The 22,986-nt window shown below is 40.0% G+C and overlaps 1 protein-coding gene across 7 annotated transcripts in view; it reads left to right on the top strand.

Moving 5' to 3' along the window:
• The window catches only part of esrrga (estrogen-related receptor gamma a), a 144,394-nt gene that overhangs the window by 30,892 nt on the left and 90,516 nt on the right, over window positions 1-22,986 (top strand). The window lies entirely within an intron of this gene.

Genomic DNA, 22,986 nt, shown 5'->3' with positions numbered 1-22,986 from the left:
TTTGGGTGAGCGATCCCTTTAACAGATTTCTGTTGTCTCTTCATTTACGCCTCGGAAGTTAATTTTTTATCTGATGTGCAATCTCTTCCGTTTCCTTCGGTCAGAAATAGAGAGGACTCTTGTGAATTATTATTGCTGTAGCTTCCTGAGGCCTTCATTATGGACTGTGTGTAATGTATATAGAAGCTTACTCGCTCCGGCCCTTGTAGTAAATGCTCAAGACAGGAAAGCTGAGCCCCTCAGCTTACTTTTCTAAAGGAAGAGCGTCTGCAGTTTATGGCTGGATGAAGAATGCAATATTAAATGATTAACACAGGATAACGTTTCGGAAGATAAAGGTATTGTGGTGTGGGAGTACTTTTACCACAGGGGCCTCGGTTGCAGCCTAATGGAGGAGGGAGACGGCCAGCGTGACGGTCTTAGGTGACTCTGCCTCTCCTCACACTTTTTATTTATTTTATTCCCTCCCTCAGGATGTGAGCCCGTTTAAGACCTTCTTACGGACACGTACACTCATCCTAAACGCCCACCCGGCAATCCCACCAGATTAGCTTTTAAAAAGACCTGTCTGCCCCGGTGCTGTCTCTCTTTCTCTCTGGGTCTCAAACCCTTTGACCCCGGCTACCAATTAAAGTCCTCTTGGACCCGTATCACCCGCTCACTAGCCCTGCCTTCTGTAGCTGCTGATTGGCTTAATGGTTTGGTGGGATTTTTCTGTGGCCTGGCTGACATGTCTTGGTTTGAGTCCCTCGTCGATTGCCAAAGGTAAGATGTTTTTTCTGATGGTATAGACTGTAAACACCAGTGGTAACTGGGTTAAAACCTTATGAAATTGTGGCTATTTAGTCTATCCCTGCTTCCAATCAGCATACTACCGTCTTAATAGTATGCGAAAGTAGTATGTTCCAAATCGTAGTATGATGAAAATAGTATTCCAAAGATTCCCGGATGGTCTACTACTTCCGGTAGAAATTCGAAGTGCAGAATGATGCACACTCTAACGGCTGATATTACACTCCACTGTATTAATAAATTATATAACTGATGCATCACTAAATTAACAAATGTAGGTTTACAGTAAACATAACATATGAAATAATGAATGAATAAATACCTTAATGGAAAGAAGAGCTGTATTTAGATGTGTGAAAGTTATTGGCCACAATGTTGTCTAGGCAACAACAGCCACTTCTACTACCTACTATTCAAACACAAAAACAGTACTTACTATAAGCGCAAGTATAAGTAGGCGAATTGGAACGCAGGGTATGTGTTAGCATTTATATTAGCATTGCCAAAGCATACAACATTTATAGTTTAGCAGTCAAAATGAGCTGTTTACATTTAGAATTTAACTTCAATCAAATGAACTCAAAAATATTATGTCCTCTGTCCTGCCTTTTACTAGCAATATCAGTTTACAGAGACGACTCGAACATAAATATTCTCACAGAAAATGCATATAATAAAATAGCACCGTAAAGGTTACTTTATTAAAAATCATTTGAAGTCATGCCTCTTTAGATATTCAACCATGATGATCCATTAAGCAGCTGTAGGTTTAATGTAAGTGTCACCAAATGCTATTAAATCTAAATATTCTCTATTGTTTGAAAACAACATCTTAGATTTTTAGGGTAACATTAGTTTGATAATAAATTTGTATAAGTTTGAAAGACCTCAAAAGAACTCTTTTTGCACACAAGATCCCTGTATTGTCACAGAATTATAGCAAAGTCGCTGGTTCAGACCACCAGCGACAAAGGAAATTGCTCAAATGATGTGCAACTTTCGGAAGCGACTACCAATAGGAGTCAAGCTGTGGAGCTCACGTCATCCATCTCTCATCATTTACTGCAAGGTTTGTTCATAAATGTTACTAGAGCAACCAAGTAGGAACGCCTTCTAACAACCTTGTAGCAAGAGACTAGCAACACACAATGACACAGTCGCTGGTGGTCTGAAGGCTGAGGAAGTCATCCCACTAGGTGGCCATATTTGCAACATCTCCGGGCAGCTTTTTTAGTTATATGAGACAACATATTTTATGCTTAAATGTAAAGTGACAGATTTCTCCAAAATGGCTGGCTAAGGTCACAATAAAGCAACATTTTTCAGAAGTTTTCAGACTTTCAAGCATTGCACCGTTCCCTAATTATAGCAATAAAACTGTGGCATCCTTTAACATTTATAATCTTTGTTAAGACTTTTGTTGTTGGAGCTGGACGCGACCAATCAGAGCACTGGTAAAAATGGATCTGATTGGCTGTCGACTGGTGGTTGTATCTTAGCCTGAAAGCTCTGTTCTTAGCATTTATTTTAAGACTTCTGGGAGGCTTTGTGTGACAGCTTGAGTAACTGTATTTTGCATGCTTTTGACATTTATTCTAATGGATTTTAAAGACAGCGTTGTGCTGGAGATGTGACTATGTACACAGCACATACATGTACTGTAGCTGCACCCAACCCAGCTGTGTAATCTGTTTCAGGGCATCTGAAAATATACATATTGATTGACAGACTGCATAGCCAACACTTTGGATTTGGTTCAGAGGAAGCGTGACAGAGTCTTTGACACTTACACTATAGTTTGTCTGGCCCTTACACTTGATTTTCTCTCTCGTTCTCTGTGTGTGTGTGCTTTGACACTCTTTGAGCGTAGGATTTGCTTCACCACACACACATACACACTCTTTGTCTCTGCTGCAGTCATGGTGGGGAATTAACTTGGTGGCCCTGTTTGATCACGCCTCAGCAGCCTCAGCCCTGCTCACCCTGTTCTACCCCCAAAAGCCCCAGGGCCTCCTCATGCTCCAATCACGCTCGCATGTTCAGCTGTCATGTCCAGCATTCTTGGCTTTTTTATGGCAGTAAGGGGATGGTAGAAATCGGGAACGTTAACATATACAGCACCAACAAGACAAAAAAAGCTCAGTCTGGTGTTATTTTTGTGTTTTCTGTAAATAGAACATTGAAAGTGTCTGTTGGTGTGTAAGTGCTGGACTAATGGATTACGGGTAGTGATTTTGAATAGAGATAAGCACAGATTCCATTAGATGAAAATTGTCGTTTTGTGGCTTTTAAGGACAATATTATACACGCCAACAAACATATTTGTTGGATCAGTGTGAAAACCCGTTGGCATTTGTCGGATCCATGTCAACGAGAATTTAAAATGTTGTTGGTGTTGGAGTTCGTTAGTGTTCCTTGGATCAATTTCAATGAGAATTTAGAATGTTGGCGTTTGTTGCAGTCTGTTGGTGTTGTGTAGTTTGTTAGTGTTTGTTGGATCCATTTCAATGAGAATTTAGAATGTTGGCGTTTGTTGCAGTCTGCTGGTGTTGTGTAGTTTGTTAGTGTTTGTTGGATCAATTTCAATGAGAATGTAGAATGTTGGTGTTTGTTAGTGTTTGTTGAATCAATATCAATGAGCGTTTAGAATGTTGTTGTTTTTTAAGTTTGTGGGTGTTTGAATTTCTTGGTGTTTGTTGGGTCAGTATGAGTGTATAAGTGTCTATAGCTTTGAGGCCATCCTCCTAAAAAGTCCTAAGATCTGACCAAATAATTTTTTGATGGAAAAAGTATACTCGTTTAAAATTCCCAAGCTTATTTATTTATTTGTTGACTCATCTTGTATGCGGGTTTACAAACAAATATTTGCCCAGTAAAATACTTTCTAGAATAAGAACAGCCTAACGTCTACAATATAGCAATTGGCTCCAACTAGCAATAGCATGCAAAAATAAATATTATTTACAGAAAAAACAACCAGAAAATATAGATAGATTTATAATTGTATTCCGCATTATAAAAAATAAAACAACTTTTCATGTTTTTTTGAAGATTCAAGAATGTAGAATAATGTTAGGTCCAGACTAGTGTTAATTGGCTCATTTGCTAAATCCATGAATTCCTAACATGAACTGCTTTATAAGGCCAAACCTACTGCTGTTTGTGTCCAGCTCATTTATGTGATGTGGACTAAACAGTGAATGCAGTAATGATGTGAAAACTAGGATTGGTTTTGTTGTCATGCTAGCCATGGTGTATTTATCAAAAAAATCACAACACAGGATGTTTTTACTTATTTATTTACAGCATTTTACAAAATATTTTCTGTTATTCCACAGAGAAGAGGAAAACAGAAAAGAGAGAAGAGCAGAATGCAGAGGCATTTTGAGTTGTATGTGTGCTGTCCAGGGATCTTAGTGTGATACACAGAGGAATAACAGAAAGGGCAATGTCTGGGCTTCTCTTTCCCTCTCTCTCTTTCTCTCTCTCTTTCTTCTGTTCCTTCTCTCTATCTCTCTCACTCTCATCTCGTCTCTTTTGCATATTTCATCCTCTTGCATATATGAGGCATGTTTGTGAGCGGTGTGTGTGTGTGTGCGCTCTGTGCTTTTGGGACCAGCAGAATGTCTGTTTTGAGGACAACAGCAGGGGGCTAATGAAAAGGCTTTGTTGATTTTAACGAATTACTAGCCACTGTAGCCAAAATAAATATAATCTGCTTTTTGGATTAGTTGTCACAGACGATTTTACCTACTGACGGTGATTAAAGAACCGGGCTGACAAGCCGACCAGCGTCTCTCTGGTGACCCCCCTCAATAAAATGCCAATAAATAGCAGCAAATAAAGACTTAGAGCATTAGTTATCTGTAATAAACAGTGACATCCTATATAATGTTGGGTTGGACTTCAAAGGAGCCGTGCTTATACACACAGCACCCGTAACCCTGTTAGCTGAGCTGCATGTAGAAAGAAACACTTTTTCTCCGTCATTTTTAGAGATGTTTGTAATTTTTCGCTTTTGAGAAGCAGATTAATGGTGTGATGAAAATCCAATTTAATGATTATATTGTTGAATGAATAATATGTGTTTGCCTAATCTTGTAAAACATACTGACCACTTTGTATATTGGTCTTTATTAGCCGCCTGCAATAATGTGGGACTAGAATCCTAAATGTGAAAGTATAGACCCAGATATGATAATGAAGAATCATATTCATGAGCGCCTGTATTAGTAATTGTTGTTTTGGTCACAAGACCACAAGTGAGGTCATTTTAATACCTTAAAGATCAAATGATTAATGATATTAAATGGAGAGCAAATGGAGACTTTGGCATAAATCCCCTGAGATTAACTCAAACATTTCTCATCAGATTCCTCCAAGAACAAATTATCTTCACAGTTTTACACGTTGATTCCATAAATCTTCATTGTGATTGCTCGTCAACAATCGTCTCTTATTTGTCTAGGAGAAACATCTGAGACAGAGTTTATATAGATGTGAGAAATTGAAGACACCGGAGCTTCAAAAGAGCAATCTTTGAGCAATAACATTTCCCCTATGAGGTCATTATATTTTCCTGTATGTTCCACAACTTCCTAGTAGTATTTTTGCTTACCAATGAAATGTTTATATACCGTAGGAATGTAGGCTGGGTGCTTCTTTTCCAAATACGCATCGGAAAGCTGAAATGCTGTTTCCAGCAATTGGAAAATTTTGACAGCGGGCCCTTTTCGTGTTTGCAGTGCAACATGAAGCAAAACGATCCATCAAAGTTACCGGCAAGTATGCAGAAAGTCAGGCGCCTCAGAACCCGAGATCTAAGAGGTGGAGAACAATGGGCCTTCCCCTGACAAACAGTTAAAAAAGCCTTAAGACTACAGTTTAGATCTGTAATGTCACGGAGAATACAAATGAAGGAGCTGTCACTCTCAATTTTCCTGAAAGCCTTTTGATGTTTTCTTCTAAGGATGGCTGTGAGGGAAACAGGTACCCAAATGTGTCTGCGGCTCCATGCGCCGCTCCTGTGAATTGCTTGGAATATATTCACATGAAAATCAGCCCCACAGAGGTTATTCCCTTGTTTAAAACTCTCTGTGTGCTTAAAAAAACTTGGTTTAGGAATTAAACCCCAGCCCTAATCAGCTTACACCACTGCAAAATGAAACTTAGTTCGGAGAAAGTATGTTGTTAACTTTCTTTCTAAGTAATGATGTGAATGAGTGGGAAGGAATGTGGGATGTGTAGAGTTTAGCAGGCCGGACTGCTCTGGACCGCAGTATCAGGGGATTGGCATCGCACGGACCACTTGATGCCGCTTTAGAGGGAGTGTGAAGTTCAAGACAGCCATCAGACAGAACACAGGCGAACGGAGGCGAGCATTTATCGTCTCCCAATTAAACTCAGTTGAGCCGAGTTGGTGCGTAATGGGAATTCCGCAGTCTTGGTTTCGATGCATGTGAGGTGTGTATAATATTTTTTTGCTGCAAAGGTGCAACAACACATTTAATTTAGCTTTTGGAGGATTGTGGATAAGCTCTTATGAAGTACCTTTTATGTGAGAATAGTGTTTGTTTAGTGTGAAAAAGTGTGTCGCCACCTTAACCTAGCAAACTGTGCATTTTTGTCACATGACCATGTATTTAGAAAGAGTCAATAATACACAGTTGCTAAGCGTTTTGGTCCACAGATTTTTTTGGATAAAATCTTTATTATGTTAAACCTAAAAAACAGTTTTTATAAAGGTCCGATGTACGAAGTTTAGCGACATCCACTGGTGAAGTTGCGAATTGCAACCAACGGCTTACTCCACTCTCCCTTTCCAAGCACTTCGGTGGATGACACAGGACTAAGATGTCATCATGTTTTCTCTTCTTTGCACAAGGAGATAATGTATTTGTAAAAAAACGCTCTGTAGAGCAGTATTTCTGGAAAGGGATACGGTAGAAACAACATGGTGAATACCATGTGAGGGATGAATGTGAAAAGAAATAGCTCATTCTAAGGTAATAAAAACCTAACGCTTCATTATGTAAGGTCTTTATACGCCTCTAAAGATGTAGATATGCATATTATATTGCATTTCTGTATATAGATCCATAAAAAAATGACACACTGGATTTTTAAATAGACCTATGTTATACAGTAGACACTAAACTGAAACTGTATTGGTTAAATGTATACTATTCTGAAACGTTGCACAATTATCTAATAAACACAAAGTGAGGCTGATTAGCGGTAATATAGTGCTGTGTGTGTCACCTGCACTTTCCTCTTTCTCTGACACAGGTGATGCTTTCCTGATGCCCATAAGTGAGGATTAGCGTGTGCGGTTCTGGACTCATTACCAGTGGGTTGTGGGTTCAAATCCTAATGAATATTCATAGCAGATGATAATGATGATCCCAGGGTTTTGTAGGCCCTCCCTAACCCCCCCACCTTCCTCCTTCAGCAGGTTGATAAAACACTTGCCAAGCTGGCATCCCCTAAGAAATTATTAATTATCTGGTTAATGTGCATCAGGCTGTGTGTCGGTTGATTAATCACCAGTGAGGGGGCTTTGTGCTGGAGGGGGGGCTTTATTTTTCTTTCTGACTTACTTTACCTTCCACCCCCCTCCTTTCCTGCCCCCCTCCCCAGCTACCCGTTCAGACGCTTTTGTCTAGGCTTTCAAGGTTTTTGTATTGATATATCATGGTTTCAAGGCATTGAAAAGTCTTATTATTATCTGAAACTTAAAATTATCTTGGAAAATTCAGAATTTTATATTCTTAGCTTTGAAGTAATTCCACATATTTTACTCAAATCTGCCTTTGGAATATCTGTTAAAGGATTTTTTTTACAGCTTTGATTAAACTAGACGTAATCTCTTAATTTGGCTTTGTGCCACTTTAATGAAACTGCAATGTCTATTGCAAACTGACAGTCGTATTTCTATTGTTGAAATCTGTGACTGCTACATGCAATGAGAGTCTCTGCATGTGTGTATTGTGTGTGAAGCCATTGATCTCTCACTGTATCTTCCACAGAGAGCGACTCCTCAGCCCCGGCTGAGATTAAACATTTAATAGCGTATTACAGCGGTTAGCCGTGGTTTTGGCCTCCGCAGGCTTACGCCAGTTTCTCGCAGTCAATGCTTTGTTTCTGCAGTCTGTGAAATTGGGAAGGAATAGGAGAATTGCATTGTAAACAAATTCCCACAGGACAGCATGTGATGCCACTTTCGGGCCGAGCTGGTTAAACGCTGCTGCTGGTTGGATTAAAAACGGGTTGCCCTGTTTGCGCTGTGAAAATCCCAACAAATATCACATTCCCCTCGATGACAAGGACTCGACAGAGCTAAACAATGTTCAAGGCTCAAAGTTCAGTATTTGCATTGAAATTATTTTATCCCCTATTCCTTACAGGGCTTCCTGAGCACAATATGATAAGTAAAGCTAACTTTACTTTGCTTAATCTCTGCAATTCCCAAAAGTGCAGCAGATAGGGAGGAAGGGAGCAAACGAAGAAAAAAAGAGGGTTGTGAACAAACCGCACAGAGGAAATATGTTTACTTGCTGTGAAAAGTCCACCACTGTTTTTCTCTGATCATTGATTTATTCAAATTCTGTGGGGTCCTGGACTGGCAAAGATGTTAGACATCCCCTCCCACACTTTCATTCACTATATTTAACCTGGAAGGCAACGAATGGGATTTGAGATTTACATAAATAAATTGAAGACGTTGTTAACTGAAAAAAGTTTTTCAGTCTGATCTGGGATGTCTGGGAGATGACTCTTGTACTGTTGATTTAATCTGTATGATCTTTTGGGAGCATATGCACAATGGAAAAGTCATTGAATCAGGACAAGTTACGATCATGCCATAGTTTCCCTTGATTAAATGTACATGGTGTGTCTTTAGTTATTCACTACAATGGGCCCCATCGTACACCCGGTGCAATGCGGCACAAGGCACAGTGCAAATGTGTTTGCTAGTTTCTGCCCGATGCAGTTCTCAATTTCCCATCCTGCGCCACGTTGTTTAATAGCAAATGCCTTTGCGCCCATGGGCAACTTGGTCTTAAAAATAGGTGTGTTCAGGCGCATTGTTGGGGCGTTTCTATTTTGAGGAACTGTTAATAGACTGCGCCATAGACCAACACAAACCTGCTCTAAAGTCAATGATGCAATATGTTTTCCGCTATTTAAAGAGCATGTAAGTAAATGCGCCTATAGGCGGGTGCATAACGCACATACATTCTACTTATTACGCACAGAGGGATGCACAGCATCACACAAACATGCCCAAATATATATAAAATGTAAAAGAATATTGTTGTGTACATAAAGATAAAAAAAGGCTTTTCCTGTAGATGTTCTGTTGCGCGCTTTAACCTCGCGCACGACCAGTGTTTGCTCTTGAAAATTCCGCCGTGTAAACAGCGAATCTGCCATGGCGCGAACTTACTGGCTCTTAAAGGGAATGGGAGATGAGAAACACACCCATGACTCATTAAGAGAATAGGGGCAACCCTTTTTGACCCGTTTTTCCCATCCTTAAACTAGAAAAAGGGGATTCGGACACGAATCGCCCTGCGCTTTAGACCATGCGGTTCAATCTTTAAAATAGAGCCCAGTATGTTGTTGAAAGAGAGCTTATTCTTCTGTATACACACTCCCCCATGACCAAGTCACTAATGAGAGGAGGGAATGGGGGTTACTAGGGACTAAAAATAAATGGCTGTATAGGAGTTTGCTCAGTGATTTTTCCCATTGATTAGTCGCATAGCTAATGCACGCTCATTCCTCAGCTCAGCGCTAATTAGCATGCTCAGCTCAGCCTCAGACCAGTTGACCAGTAGCATCTCTGCAGGCTTTCCGCCACCACTGTCAATCTCTGAATAACTTTTTAACAGAGCTGCTTGAGAGGACCTTTCTGTATATATTTTTTTGGAGCCAATCGTGTATGTTTCTACAAATTCTAGTGTTATTTACGTAGTTTCATTTAAAGGATCAGTTGAGCTAAAAATTGAAATATCGGTCTTCATTTACTCAAGTTGTTCCAAATCTGTATAAATGTCTTTCTCTGTGATCATCAGAATAAAGAAATGTACACAGATTTGGACTTATTTGAGGCTGAGTAAATGACGACAGAACATTGTATTTATTTTGGGGTGAATTGTCCTTTTAAGAAAAGATTGACAGCCTTGTGTAGCCAGGACCAGTACACAGTCCTGCAAGGTTAAGTGAAGTAAAAATGGCGGCTGTTAAAAGAGCCAATTTCCTTTTTTGATAGAATTTGCACTCTCTAGAAATGACAACAATACCACAAAATACCAGTTTTTTACGAGGTGGCTAATTTTTACATTTGGACGATATCAATTGAATGTTTTGGTACGATTTGCTTTCGCACCAGTGATGATAAACTTTAAGGGCGGGGCTTCAGTTTTGCTTTTTTCAACTAATCCTACATTTTCGCACAAATTCGTATAAATTAGCCAACTTGCAAAATAGAAAATTCCTGTAAGGTCAGGCTAGAAATGTGCACTGTGAAAATTTTGTTTTCACCCAATGTGCTAACTTATACTGTTGTCGTATTTCTTTTCATTTTGTCCAAACTGAATGCAGTGTGATGCAACACGACTGTGTCTGGTCTAGACAGGGTGTTAAAGGGAGAACACGACTGTGTCTGGTCTAGACAGGGTGTTTTCATCCAAAAAGGAAAACTTCCACTTTCTTCAAAATATCTTCTTTTGTGTTGAACAACAAAGAAATTTACAGATGATTGAAACATCTTGAGGGTGAGTAACTGATGACAGAACTTTTATTTTGGGTCAACTATCCCTTTAAAACCACAAGATTTCCCTTTTGTGTATAAAAAACAAAAAGCACGCTCCATGATCAACTCTCCTCAATGCAAGATTGCCTACATACCCTTTAGCATTCACCACAATTGATTCAAGCCAGCAGACATATGTAATACACCGCTATAGGATTGTATCACATTGACATGGAATGACATGATGTTGTTAGCCGCTACGCTAGTGATTAATGGCGATAGCAACCTAAAGGCTCTGTAGTGCTACGTGACGGCTTCATTTGACTCTGTTTATGCCTATGCTCAGCGCCCGGCCAAAAAATCCCTGACGCGATGCTATGGGAAGCCTTTGAGAAAGTGCAGGGCAGTATCATAGCGGCACTTAGAGGGGGATTAGATTCTCGTCAATGTGCCTCTGAGGCTGTGCTAAAGTTACCCCTCGCAGGCCCTGGCCATTGACTGCTACTCTAATGGCCTAGTCTGTTTCCTCCTGATGGGCATCGACTGTAGGGCTGATCAATACGGGTTTCCATCCAGAATCCAGAAGCCAATAAGCGGGCCGAACGGCAGAAGCGGACCCCGGAAGTGAATGCATTAGAGATTGTGCGGTGGTCACGCTTGTGGGCATTTGTTTTTCCCGTGAGTGCAATGTTAACAATGAGCTTTTCATTTTGGGTTTTTCGTGCTCCCTGTTCTGGACTGCAGTTGCATAAGTAATAGAGGACACGAGGCTAGCTACATGTGTGATGTCATTGATAGTTGTTTGCTTTTGGGCGAGGTTGTTTGGTTTGTAGAATTCTATTGCAATGACATCTTGAATGTAGGAACAGTGATATATTCCATGTTAATCTGAGGTATATGTACAAATATTAATTTAGTGGGGACAGATTTTTTGGGGAATCTTCCGTTGACTGGTTGGGTCAAGTTGTTGGTTGACTATTTTGTATGTCTTCAGTGTCTCGAAAGCAATGTGCCGACTAAGATGGGTATTGCCGCAACTAAATTGGTACTGCAAGAGTGTGTATTTTGAGCCACACGATTGCATTATTTTCCCACCATGTGTCTATTCTTTGCCACATTACCTCACCATCTTAGCTTAGCTCGAGCATCTCCCAGCGTTGGCATCTTGTTTCCAGCCCCATTCACGGCAGCCGGGGATCAAGTCTCACCCCCACTCAGAAACACAATGATCTTTCCCCTGGAGAATGTGCATTCTTTCAGTCAAACCTATCGATCGAAGCTATTCCTGGACCTCCAGCGAGCCCAGCCCCAGTTTGGTTCTTCTGCTGAGCATTAACTCCGATGGCTCAGGAACGCCAAATAACATCCTCAAAATGAGCTTCTCTCATTGTGCCCCCTTCATGATGTGCTGAATTTTAACACGTTGATTAACTCCGAGCATCTACATCAATGCTATCTATTAAAACGGCCTTTGTTTCGCTGAAGTTGGTGGTTCAATATTATGGCATCCCTGGTGACATGAGTGGAGGAGCTATTATGACTGATGCTCTAGAGGAAGGAGAAGAAAAAGCCAACAGTGTGGTTTGGGTTCTGCTGAGAGCTCTGGTAACCCAACCCTTACCGTCAAACCGGAACAGGAGGGGGATGATCAAGGGACTTGTTGCAATCTCGCAACCCTATTCCCATCCCCAACCCACAACTCCACCCCCTACACACACACTTGAACACACTCCTTCTCTCATGCCCACCCTCTTTCATTCGTTCGTTCGTTTTTTATATGGAAATACGTGCCTCCCATTATTGGTGTATTGCTTTAGACGTGTCAGGAATTCGAGGCTCGGGGCTATAAGAGTGGCAGAGCTTCAATTGGCAGCAGTCAGGTTAATAAATTCTGAATAGAGATGCATAAATCAGTGAGAAGGGGCCGTTTTTTCGCTCCTAGCTTTTGCTTTTCTTCCTCTGTCTAAAGAGAGGTCTTTAGAGGATTGTTGTCTATCAGTCCAGAAAATGGAGAGGAGAATGCCTTCAATACCCTGGGCTGGTTAGCAGATTGTCATTTTTAGGTTTGATGTTCCTGGGTCTAATTGTCTTTCATGTGAACAATGGCAGCCGCTCTCTGGTGAGACGCAGCGAGCGGAGAGGAGGGAGGGCGGCCCGTGCATAGCAATGTCCTTTTTTATTATTAGCTTGTGAAATTAGCAAGCTGGAAGTCGTTACAAGGATTTCTTTCTCGCCCACCGCTGCCACCCCCCACCCCTTCCATTTTCTCTCTTCTTGTTAATTGTAATGCAGGGTTGAATTTGTTTGTGGACTCTCAGACAATAGCATTGGCAAAGTCTGCGTTAATAGACTTTTACTCGTACCCCTGCTCTTCTAGTTCGGGTCCTAATAAGGTGTCTGCTGTAGAGGCGGAATTTGTTTAAAAAGCGTGGTAATTGATGTATTGCGGTGAGTGCGATCGAGGCTCCGCTTGATTAATGTATGAGTGTGTGTGTCTCTGTAACACTGTGTGTGTGTCGTTTTTATTTTTCTGAACCGATTTTAAAAAGGCCTCTTAACAGGGTCCGGGTATAGTGGCAAAAGCTCCGCTGTAAACTACTTCATAGCAGCTACTAAAGGACCTGACAGCTGCTGACGTCTCGAGGGGTTCGGTTCTTTTTTCGCCCTGATCAGAGGAGGAAAGGGAAAAAAAGTGAAGGCGATATAGTCCTTGTCAATAATTGCAGCACTTAAAAATCTTATAGAGGGATTTTTTTGTTCTCATAGTGTCTGTCCCCCGAGATGCTGTTTCAAAGGTTCATTTAGTTTTACTTTTATGCCTGGGGCCTGGAGCAGAGAGAAAGAGTTTATTTTCACCAAAGTGATTTATCTTGGTTTAGTCATTTTAAAGTTACCATAGTCACAAATAATGGACACTTAAAGTTCACCCAGGCTGTTGGCCAGGTTAAGGCTAACCTCAGCTATTTATTGCCAGTCTTTCTTTTAGTAGTTTTAAAGCTCACGGGACTGTTCACATATATTTGGAGAAAGTATTTTAGAAATACACTCCAGAGCTAGCACTACACAGTTGAGTTTCTCTGTTTGATTTATTGGTGATGCATGATGATGTCATTGGTCTCTGTGCTGCATTCGCCTCAAGCGTTTTCAAATTGAGAGGACCACATACTGTATATGTAAGATAGATTTTATATTCAATTTTCAAATTTAAAGTGACCCAAAAATGAATATTTTATCATCATTTTCTAAACTATGTAAATTCAAACCTGTATTAGTTTCTATCTTCTGCAGAACACAAAAGAAGATATTTTGAAGAATGTTTGGTCCCAGTTGACTTCCACTGTACGGACACGAAACAACTGAGACATTTCTCTAACTATCATTCTTGCGTATCAAAAACAGGTATCAAATGAAATAAGGGTTAATAAATGATTCAATAAATTTCATTTTGTGTGATGAATTAAATGTATTATAAAACTGTCAAAAACACCCTCATTCAGATCTCATACAGTACCATGTTTGACAATATTGGAAATAGTGTACCTCGTGATTTGTAACTAGAAACCATCTTGGAGACCGCAGTCATTTGGTTGTTCCGCTTCTAAAGAGATATGACATTTCGTGAACCACTTTCTGGCCTGGATATAGAAATTCTCAGAACACAGTATAATGCTAAAGTTGGAATGTTATGTTCTGTTCAGTCAGTATAGCGCACCGTATGATTTTTTTTAAACGTCCTCAGCTAGAGCTCCGTCTTTTTTCTCTGGCTCATCATCTCCTCGTACAGCCTAATTCAAAGCCCAGTTTCAGATACGGTCCTAACAAACGATATGCTCAAGGCAACGGGACCTCAATTATAAAACAGCTCTACCGGTCATGGGTTAGCCTGCGCAAATCTGCCATTCCACCTAGACACACGTGTGGCCGCACATACACTCGCGCGCTCTCTCAGTAAGAGTGGCCCTAGGCTCTCCATTCTAATTGCCACTCCACAACAATGTGGCAAAGAAACGCCTTTGTTATCGGCCCTTTGTGCGTAAGAGATCTGCCGATAATTAAAGCTAAAAGCCCTGGAAATACTTCTTGATAAGACAAAAATATGATTTCCTTCCTAATGCTTTATTGAAGATAATATGCTCTTAAAACAAACGCTACCGTTATTGGCACACTTGATAAAAAAGTAAATCTAACGGCCAGAGTGTGGGGTCTGTCCTATCAACCTCGTCTTAATCAGAATATTAATTTAGGGGGGGGCCTTCTGCCCTTTGTAATTTTCAGACAGGCTTTTTTGTAGCGTGCAAATGTTTGCATGCCCTTTCACACCTCAGATAACACGATGCTGTTGGAGTCGGGTGTCTGGCCTTTATCAATTTGGCAGATTCAAGTGAGATTAGGGGACGAGAGGAATAACGCACATAGTTTTGGTGTGTCTGAATGTGACGAAGAGACTCTTCTGTGCTGTTCTTTAGCTTCACAAATTGACTACATCTGAAGTGGCAATTTCACTGTTTAGATAAGCTTTATTGGCTTTTTGGAAGAATATGTCAAATTGACAATTTTATAATTATGCTCTATTTGAGAGCTATTGTAGCGTTTGAATAAAACGTAATGGCACCAGTGCAGCATTCATGATAATATCCTGAACAAGCAATTGTATTATTGAGAGGTCGGTATGATTTTGTACAATTGTATTATCATGCAGAGTGTATGCTAATACTTTTCGTGAACATGCATTATGAAGCACGTTACACAGCATCTTTTTCTGTATTTTGTATATGCGTCACCAGCTGTAAAATGGGATGCCGTGGCTTTCGCTGGCGAATACAAAACACAACCTGGTTAAGTAAAATACTATCATTGGTCAGCAATACAGCTCTGACAGGAGGATGCAAGGTAAATTTAAAGATATAGTGTGTCTTTTTAACACATTAAAGTTGAATGTGCATAGACAACTGTGCCTGATCACACACGTTCAAGTACATCTGGGAGACGTCTATTTGATAACGTCATTTTTTGTCTCATGGGGAGTATGTCTTCTGGACTTTTGTCAGATGTCGTATAGACATCATATACTGTCTGTAAGATGTTTATTATTTAAGATGTATTCAAAACTGCCCTCCATCAGATGTTTATAAGACGTTTTACAGGGCAGATGTTTTTCAGATCTTATAGACAGACATACCTGTGCTATCTGGGTGTAAGTCGCCGTCGATTTTCCTAAAATCTGTATATGGTGTGGCGCTCTTGAAATCGCAGCTCGACAAAGTAAAGCAGAGTTTGGGGAGGGGTTTGTTCCACCAAAAGTAAACCTGTTTCCAGAAACCTGTTTGGAACTTTTATTTCTGCAATTTTTGGTTTGTGCATGTTGCACAAAGACTGCAACTGGAAGAAAAATCTTTCACCTTTATAACCAATTAGCGGCTAAATCATAGACTTCCAGCAGCTGTTAAAACAAGTGACACAGTCGCCAGCTTTCAAGAATTTAAAACTGGTTTTCCTTATGACAAAGTCAAAACCACAGACAATCTGCTCTTAGCGCAAACCTCCTTTTAAGGCCCCTCCTGCCATAATTTCACTACCCAATTACAGTAATGTGGCATGGAGGAACGGGTTATATGTTCCCACCCTAAGGCAGAACCCGGCATTCCTAATCCTTTAGAAGCACTTAAGAAATTGATGTTAGCGCCTCTGCGTCCGTTAGCTAGCCTGCGGCCTGCCTGATTGTATAGTCTCCTCCCTTTAATTGGATCATCAGAGTGTGATCAGAGTTTTGGAGCTCAGATTATGTAAGACTGACTTTGAGTCTGCTAACCCGAGTGGGCTCCTGCATCCGGTACCTGTGCTGACCCCAATGTGCCTAAGTGCTTCTGTCATCAGGCTCTGAGATAGCTACTGTATTAAAGTAATCGCAGGTGCTTTATTAATTTCTTATGTATATTTATGTATGGTTATCCCCAGGGCGTAAATGTGAGTGACTTCTCCCTTTTAAAGAGACGATGAGAAATTGAAGTCTTCAGAGAGATTGGGTGATTCCCCAGCTCCCTGTCCACTAATGGTAAAATATGCAGCTGTCTCCTCTTGAATTGCATTAAAGGCCTGCATGTTTTGCTGTAGTTTGCTATAGTTTTAGCCAAAGGCCTATTCATTTTTTTGAAAATTATTTATTAAATAATAAACAATAAAACATTATGCCGTGAATTCAATGCAATTTCATACAAATTTCAACAAACCCAGGGGAAACTAGTGGACTAAAATACACTTGTATTTAAATATAAAAACATTAACACAGGAGGATCCAAGTGTCCTCAAATTTGATATTTTGAGACACCATGAATAATAATCATATTTTTTTATATAATCAAGGGTTGCTCCTTCCAAAATTGAAAATTTGGTTATTAATTACATGACATGACCCCCACCCAGGTTCTTCCAAACCTGTATACAAATCTTTGTTTTGTTGAACTCAAAGAGAGATATTAGGGGCAATGTTAGTAACTGACTTTCCTGGGACTTCATTGACTACCATAGTAGGAAAAATTACAATGGTTGTAAAAGGTGCCCTAGAACCTTTTGCTTTCCTATATTCTTCAAAATATCTAATTTTGCGTTCAACAGAACAAAAAAAGAAACAATAATTTTTCATATGGTAGTCAATGATGTCCCTTAATCTTAAATGTGTAAAAGACTTATTCTAATAATTATTTTTATTAATATTCTGATTTGTTGTTGAAAGGACTTTGGTATCTGAGATATGAGCTCTCCTACACATTTGACAATGTTGTTTTTGATAACATTTGTTTATGCATTCCATAACATTCGCTAATAATTTTTCTACAGCATTTATTAATCATAGTTTATGTTAATTTCAGCTTTAATTAAAACAATTTTAACATTAATAGTTAACTGTAACATTAGTTAATGCAGAAGGAACTGACATGAAGAATTGCATTGACATTAACTAACATTGACAAAGATGAATTAGATGTTCATGTAATGCATGCATGTCAAAAAATAAAAAAATTGTAAGTTTAAACTTATATTGTATCCTGTAAAACTGATATTGTTTCCCAAATCTAACAACGAAACATCTATTAATAGCGCATGAATATTGTTTTACTGGACAATCTAGAAAGTTTCCGAGCAACATTCATTCGCTTAATCTTTCTCATACAGTGACATCATTCTAGTCTGTCTAGCAGTCATATAGGAGACACGAGTTCAAATTCAACCTGTGCCCTGTCCTCCTCCCCTTTCGCATTCTCTTTCTGCTAATTTTCTGGCCTCGTTCTACTGTTTCTAACTGATAAACCTAAAAACCAAAAAGAAAACTTAAATAAATAAAAAAGGCAGTGCTGCTGTGGTTGCCTCCTCTGCTTGGCAGGGAAATTGTCATGTGAAGTCGGTAGAGGCAGAGGTAGTTCACGATCTCCTACACCTTTTAAGAGCATCAGCAAGTGTGAAAAAGAAATGATTACTGTAAATGGCCTCATTGTGCCTCCACGCTGGCTTAGTTGTGCTTGACTGAGCTGAGAGGAGGAGGTGAGTACAGAGGGAGAGAGAGCGTTCCTGTCGCTGAAGAGTAGAGAGAGCTGCTGACGGCAACGCTACACGCACATAGTTTACACTAGCGCGTGTGCAAACACTGCGGGCAGATATGCACATAGTACACACGTGCGTTTCTGCGTAAGAGTCGGATAGTATTTATATAATACGCCTGATGTTGTTAACCTTTACTTGCATACATAGACTCTGTGTTTCTGTTTGACTGACATTGTTACGGCTCCTTCTCAAATCAAATCCCATTTCTCCTGTTAACTAAACACAGAGAGCTTCATTCCACTTGGATCGAGCTGCCCGCTAGCCAATGAAACCAGCAACGAGACAGCTGAACTCACAGAAAGCAGCCTGCGATTGCTTCTGTCATCATCGGCCTGCCTACAATATTTGTGCTCTGATAAATGATCCAATTCAATCAGAGCACCCAGTTTGTTCTGCGCGTATTTGCGAGGCTATGTGGGTGCGTTCGTGTTTATGAGGACATTGAGAGAGAAAAGAGAGAGAGAAAGCATATTTACCTCCCTTTATTAAACCTCACAATTGTCTCAAGAAATGTTGGAACATAAATTCTGTTTGTGGTTCAATTTAGAATATCAAAACAAGCCTCTCGTCTCTGGCCCACGGTGTGTGCAGTTTGGGGGAGGAGAAAAACTCCAGCAATGTCATGGAGGTTAAACTAAGATCAGACAGAGTGCTCCAGCTTGGATTTTTTCAACATTTTGAGAATGCAATAAACACAGCCTGTGTTTTTAAAAGGGGGTTTATACGAAAATATATTTAAAAAATTGGGGTGACGGACTTGAATGAGGTGACTTATTTTGCACTTTGTGACATTGGAGTCTTGGTTTAGCACACGTGACGTATTCAAATCAGATATTTCTTTAGTATGGCTTGCAATGTGTCCGGTTCTCCCTCTCCCTAATGATATGGGGGCAATAGAAGTTATTAAGAGGGCAGAAAGGCATCGAAGAAGAAGAATGTCAAGACCCCTTTTCTTCTTTGTTAACCCTCCCCTTGATGCACATTAAGATTTTCTCAGATTTATAGGATTGCACCAAGACCTTTCTTCAACTGAGACTCATCCATCCTGCATTTGAGGTGTGAACTCCGCTTCTCCTTTTGGGGGCGAAATGGAGAGGTTGCTGATTCTCTGCCCCTTTCCTCTAATGGGGTCCCCTGATATAGGAAGTGTCATCAGCACATATATATATGACCACTCAACCTCCACTATTTAGTTTACAATATGCAACATGTTTCTCAGATATTTAACAATACTATAATAATTCCTATTAGGTTTTTGCAAAATATTCCATCACTTTACACAGCAAAATATAGTCCGTTTTCAATGGACATGTTAAACATCTGTCTGTTTTTCTTTGTTTGGCGGTGCCACTGGGTCCTTTTCCACTTTTCTAAGTATTCAAAAAGCCTTTTGTGAGATGTTAAACCGTCGACCATGAAAATTATGAGCTAAAGTCTTAACCAGGTTGACAATTGTACAGTTCATTATAAGCCCAACCTGTATTAAAAGTACAGTTTTCATCTTATAAGGTGATTTTAATGCTGACTTTTCTACAAACAGTGTTGACATATAACCTGGGGACAACTTCAAGTGTTTGAATAAAACCATAATGTCATCTGAAATAAAAGTAAATCAGCGTCAAGAATCAACTATTTATTGTTAAAGGGAGAGTTTACTCAAAATTCACAATTCTGTCATTATTTTAAACATGCATGATACAGAAGATATTTTGAGAAATGTCTCAGTGGTTTTGTGTCCATACTGTGGACGTGAATGTGGCCAAGGTTGTTTGGTTACCACCGTTCTTCAACATATCTTTTGTCATGTAGAAAGACCCAACTGATGTTTGTCCAAAGTTGCTCCACAGAGAAGCCATTAGGTGGGTTTATGTAAAATAAGTCTCATTGCCCGCATCAAACACATAACAGTACCCATTTCCTCTTTATTCTTTTCTCCCGAATTGACACCATTAATCAAAGCACATCTCATTAGGGTGAAGTTGGGCAACTGGAAAGACCTTGAGCACTTCTGTGCCCTCCCTCTTTCCTCAGTGCCCTCTCGTCTCTCTTTTTCTTCTCTGGTAATATCTGGCCCACCCTATTGTGTTGCTCTTGCTTTCGTCACTTGTTTTTATAGTTTTGTCAGTGTGTGTCAGTAACAGTTCGACCGAGTTGCTCCTTCACTCATACATTTCACAAAGTCTGACAAAACATGAATCTTTTCTTACTGGAAATATTTGAAGAAAAAAAACGGTCTAATAGATTAAACCCCTTAATGTCGCCACAAAGTGGCCTCCCACTCCTCCAATCACTCACTCAACTTCTTTCTATTTTCCTCCATCTTCTCTTGTTAGTCAGGTGCTGTTGTGCATTCTGATATACAAAAGGCTCCACATCTTTTCTGCGGGGCATAAATTACGCCCGTGTGGCGGATCGTCTATGAGTGCTTTCCCCAGTTATGGATTGCTGCGTTCTGGACTTGACAGGAACATAATTAGAACTCTTGATGAAATCTACAAAATTATTCCTCCGTGGCTTCAGTGGTCCTGAAATGTATCCATATTTGTCACCGTGCACTTGAAGGGCCTGTTAGCGCACAGCAGTAATGGCTCCGTTCATTTATCCTGTAATCTGAGGATGATAGAGGAATAGTTAGTCGGATAGATAGATGGAGACCGGTGCTGGTGGTTGGGGGGGGGTTCGTACTGAGAATGAGAAAGTAGCGGTGTGGAGGGGTGCATGATTAGTTACCGTGAACAAGACAACACGGAGACAGAGAAAGGACCAGATCAAATGACCACACATGAAACGGTAGAATAAAGTGTTTTGTCCTGTGTAAGCCCATTTAGTTTTTGGTTTACGATGAAACTGCTGAAAAGGGAGAATGTAAGAATGTTTGTGCGTAAAACGTTCTCAAGCGCGTGTTTTGATTTGCCGTCTTATCTAAACAATTTTTTTTAAATGATTATCTTACTTAGTATGTTTGTCTGGCTGTCTATAACAAATATCAAAAAATTAAGATACTTTTACTTGAGAAATAAAATGGGAGAATAATTTCGAAGAAATTAATAGAAATGTATAAAAAGAAAGAAATCACGCAAAAATATTTTCCAATCCACTTCTGAAGCCTGACGTCAAACACCACCATACATGGTAGGTCATATACCGTTTCCGGATCCAACCACTCTATAAAATGCCATAGGAAAAGCCTAATATACACTCATGCCATTCACATTCTCCATAACGAAATCACAAATGGCCACACTGCCATTTATTGTAGACAAATTTACAAAATATTAAGATTGGCAATTTTGTGGGCCTGGGTACTGTTTGTTTATAAATGTAATATAAATGATCATAAACGGCTCCATTGAAATGAGTGAAGGTTCGGACCCGGGAAACGGTTTTCCTTATGTCACGACTTAACAAGCCGATGGGGTAAAAGTAAACTTAATTTAACTTCATAATAAAGAGGGAGTTAATCTTATCTTGCTTCTGATGTATCTTGATTTAGAAATTTTGTGATAATTGTAATGCAAAACAATTATATTTGCAGTGAAAATCTTAAATCTTTGTTTGCGCTGTACTTTTAAATTGTTATGTCCGAAGAATTAGGGGCAGGTATAGGTTACAGTCTGGAATGCCATTGGTGCCATCTCACCCTCTTGTCATTTCAAATCTTTATGACTTTCTTTCTTCTCAAGAACACAAAAGAAGATATTTTGAAGAATCCTGGTAATTAAACCAAGTTGTTACCCATCGACTTGTGTCCATAAAATCGAAGTAATGGGTATCGCTGTTGTTCGCTTTATGTGAAATAATGAATCTTTGATATCATTGATATCCCTTACTTCAATGTTCCAAATGCAATTTCATGAGCATCATGCAGTGAGTTTCTCTTCTCATCAAATCTTCAGGATATTCGAACATTTTGTGTTTCCTTAAACGTATGTATTGTTGATTTTGAACTCCACTTTATGACTTAACAAAGCACTTTGCCCATCAGGTCGGTGCGTGTTCGTGTTCGTTGCAGGGGTTGCACTGAAAAAAGGAGGAAAGGATCGAAGACTCATTTAAATGAGATATACAGTCCAACCTCATATGCATGGCCGAGGAGAGAGGAGGGAAATGAGAGGGTGGAAGAGGAGACACAGAAGAATTGAATATGGATTAGAGGGATGAATATTCTATTATTTCGCACTATTCTGCTGATCTCCCCATTGCTCCTTAGTGCTTGAGTTGAAATATATTGATGTAGCATAGAGATCGGTTTCTGTGGCCCATGTACTCCCAGAGAGATGTGTGGGCGTGCCACTTGAGCCGTGGATTACGGGTACGGCGTGGAGTTCGTCTTCCTCCCTCAGACCTGGAGCCAATTTACACCCAGTTATCTGGGTGCGTGAATCTGTTTTGAGTAATGAATGCAGATGAGCAAGTTTTCCCCTGGCCGGCATTAGCCACGCATGTTGTAGGTTGCTTTAAATCCGTGTTGCTCGTGTATCCGTGCAAAGATGCGGGAGATCTGTTTTTGTCTATGTGTGTAATCTCTGAGATGATAAGGGAAGTCTCTTACCCCCCACGGAAAAGCCTAGAATGATCCCTGGGGCCTCGGAATGCATATGCACATCGCCGAAGCATTCCGATTGTCTTTGTGCAGGAATTGGGACGGCAGGCTTTAATGTGGGTCGTGCCGGTGTTTGGTAGAGAATAGAAAATATTAACTTAAAGGAAGCGGTGTTGTGTTTGTCTTAATCTCAGATTTGCTCGCTCAGAGGTCAGATGGAGGGCGCACGTTTATCTAACAAGACTTTGCAAGCACCATTACAGAAAACGCAACTTCACAGTCCATAAACCACCAA

This window comes from Triplophysa dalaica, chromosome 15 (assembly GCF_015846415.1).
Source record: "Triplophysa dalaica isolate WHDGS20190420 chromosome 15, ASM1584641v1, whole genome shotgun sequence".
Lineage (NCBI taxonomy): Eukaryota > Metazoa > Chordata > Actinopteri > Cypriniformes > Nemacheilidae > Triplophysa > Triplophysa dalaica.
This window is presented reverse-complemented; position numbering and strand designations above follow the sequence as displayed.